Source organism: Sapajus apella, unplaced genomic scaffold (assembly GCF_009761245.1).
Source record: "Sapajus apella isolate SASKATOON/1434 unplaced genomic scaffold, GSC_monkey_1.0 scaffold31, whole genome shotgun sequence".
Lineage (NCBI taxonomy): Eukaryota > Metazoa > Chordata > Mammalia > Primates > Cebidae > Sapajus > Sapajus apella.
Window position 1 is genome coordinate 10,600,823 of NW_022436971.1, and position 3,245 is coordinate 10,604,067.

At 45.5% G+C, this 3,245-nt stretch overlaps 1 protein-coding gene across 1 annotated transcript in view; it reads left to right on the top strand.

Moving 5' to 3' along the window:
- Window positions 1-2,989, top strand: part of NBAS (NBAS subunit of NRZ tethering complex) — a 434,255-nt gene extending 431,266 nt beyond the window's left edge. The window contains exon 53 of the transcript XR_004273780.1: window positions 2,320-2,989. The gene's annotated coding sequence lies outside the window, so the exon portion shown is untranslated. The remainder of the gene's footprint in view (window positions 1-2,319) is intronic.
- The last annotated feature ends 256 nt before the right edge of the window (window positions 2,990-3,245 follow it).

Genomic DNA, 3,245 nt, shown 5'->3' on the forward strand with positions numbered 1-3,245 from the left:
GATATTGATTCTTCCTAACCATGAACATGGAATGTTTCTCCATCTGTTTGTGTCCTCTCTTATTTCGTTGAGCAGTGGCTTGTAGTCTTAGGAATTCCCTTGGGTTTCCACCAGGGATGCTGCTGGAGAGAACAAAGAGCTTGTTTATACACTTTCCCAGCAGACTACAGAGTACATCAAACTTAGCTTACATCAAATAGATCTATCTAGAAGTAGAGAGAGTTTAGCTGAACAGGGAATTGCAATTGTAAAGGTGTATATAAAGTCTCAGTGGATCCAGGAAATCCCACATAGAGTCACCCTACATTGCTCACGTGCCCATCTGGGGTGGGGGTCAGGGGCTCAGGTGCCAGGGCAATGCCGCAGCCCTTGCATGTGATTTGAGGCCAGTCTTGGGGGCCACGTCTTCAAGCTGTTCAGGCCATTCCCCTTCACCACATTTATGATCAGCTTTGTCTGATAATACAGCCATTACACTTTAAAGTGCAAGCAGTCTGGAAAGGTTAGATAAAAGGGTAGGCGTGAGTGATTAAAAGAAAAAATACAAGTCCCTGGGTGAGACAGTAGAGATGTCGATTTAGGTCTTAAAAGAAGAACAGCCTTAATATCGAGGAATCCTTGCTGGGCCCAGGTTACCCAGATACCACCTCTCAGTGAAAATATAGATCTATTTCCTTGCCAGCCCTCAGTAGCTTTCAAATCACAGCTTCTTGGATTTATTGCAGGTCATTAACTGCTATGCTGCGACACAGGGAAGAAGCCAGAAGATTAAAGTAAGAGCTAGGGCTGTTGAGAAAGAATCTGTCTGGTCTTTGTTGCTGGGAGTATGCTGTTAAATCATTATCACCTGTTAATTCTTGGTGTAACTTTGGGGTGGAAAATTATTATACAGATGGAAAGAATTTTTCAATTAAATCTAAGTCAGTGAGATTTTAAAGCAGAGTTTGAGATGTGCTTCTTAGGGAAATTAGAACTTGGGTGAGCGAGGCCCTGAGTCAGGACCTGCTACATAATTTGCAGTCCAGTGCAAAATGAAAGTGATGGGCCCCTCTAACTAACTCAAAATTAGTTCAGTTTCAAGATGGTGAAATTGCAAAGCATTAAAGCAAGTGCAGGGTCCTGTGAGCACGAGGCCGTCCGTGACTTCCTGGGCCAACGTATCTGTGAGGCTGGCCTTGCCCCCACAGCATTCTGAGGTTTTAGAGGGAGCACGATGCAGTGGGAAAATCAAGGAGCTGTATGCTGAGCTAGACCAACCTGCAGTCAATTCTCAGTTTTGCTTGTTACTGGTCATTTGACCTTTGGCAGATGAGGAAGGTGCCTCTATTTCCCCCTTGTGAAGCAGAACTAAAAATACCAGTCCTATGATGATATTATAAAGATGGAATTAAATCAAGTTTGTAGTGTGCTGCTTCGCAGAGTATATGATGTCTAGTAAGAACCCAGTAAGTCTTAGTGTTTCATGGCAGTGGTTGCTGGTGCCCTGCCGTGACCACCTGTCCCTCCTCAGCACCTCCCACCTGACTTCCAAATGCTGACACCTGCATTGCTAGGTTGATGGCTCTTCTCTTGCTGCTTACAGAGAATTAATCACCAATACTCTCCTTTGTCATCCCTCAACCACTGGCTGAGGGAGTGTGGAGTGTCAGCACCCCAGCTCCCTTGCCTCTTGGTGAGGTGCCTTTGATCTGTGTGTCTTACCAGGGATCTCGGAGTTTTCCCAGTGGTGTTAAGCCTCATGCCCCCTGAGAGGTAGCTGGCTGGATGACACATTCCACAGTGGCCACTTTCCCTTCCCTGTGTCTTTCCCATTCTCCTAACAGGGCTCCTGTATCAGTGTGTTTTCACATTGCTATAAAGGAATACCCAAGGTTGGGTAATTTCTAAAGAAAAGAACTTTCATTGGCTCACAGTTCTGCAAGCTGTACGGCAAGCATGACACTGGCAACTGCTTTGGGTAACAGACCCAGGAAGCTTACATCATGGTGTAAGGCCACAGAGAGTCAGCATGTTACATGGTAAGAGCAGGAATGAGAAACAGAGAGAAGGGAAGGTGCCACACTCTTTTATACAACAAGATCTCACATGAACTCAGAGTGAGAACTCATTCGTCACCAAGGGGATGGTGCTAAGTCATCCAAAACACTTCCCACCAGGCTCTACCTCCAACACTGAAGATTACATTTCAACATGAGATTTGGAGAAGACAAACATCCAAACCATATCATTCTGCCCCAGTCCCCCAAATCTCCTGTCCTTCTCACATGGCAAAATATGATCATCCCTTCTCAATAGTCTACCAGTCTTATCTTGTTCCAGCATCAATTCAGTCAAGAGCTCCAAGTTCCAAGTCCAAAGAACAGCGTCTCATCTGGAGATAAGATCCTTCCACCTATGATCCTGTAAAATCAAATCCAAATTACTTACTTCAAAGTAATGGTGGAACAGGCATTGGGTAAACATTCCCCTTCTAAAAAGGGGAAAATTGGCCCAAAGAAAAAGGTAACAAGCCCAACCCAAGTCTGAAACCTAGCAGGGCAGTCATTAAATCTTAAAGCTCCAAAATAATCTCCTTTGACTCCACCTCCCACATCCAGGGCACACAGGGACAAGGGGTGGCAATATGGTTTGGTTCTCTATCCCTGTCCAAATCTCATGTTCAGTTGTATTCCCCAGTCTTAGAGGAGGCCTGGTGGAAGATGATGAGATCATGGGAGTGGATCCCTCATGAGTGCTTTAGTACTATCCTCTTGGTAATGTCCTCATGATAGTGAGTGAGTTCTGGTGAGATCTAGTCATTTAAATGTGTATGACAACTCTCCCCTGTCTTCCTTGTTCCTGCCTTTGCCATGTGACATGCCTGCTCCTGCTTCATCTTTTGCCATGATTGTAAGCTTCTTGAGGTCCCCCAGAAGCTGATGCCAGAACTGTGCTTCTTGTATAGCCTGCAGAACTGTGAGCCAATTAAACTTCTTTTCTGTATAAATTACCCAGGCTCAGGTATTTCTTTCTAGCACTGTAAGAATAGATTAATACAGGTGGGCTCCCAAGACCTTGCGCAGCTCCACCCCATGGTTTTGCAGAATATAGCCCATGTGGCTGCTCTAAAATGTAGGAGTTGAGTGCCTACAGCTTTTCCATGCTGAGGTTGTAAAACTGCTGGCAGATCTACCATTCTTAGGTCTACAGGGTGGCTGCCCCCTTCTGACAGCTCCACTAGGCAGTGCTCCAGTGGGGACTCTGTG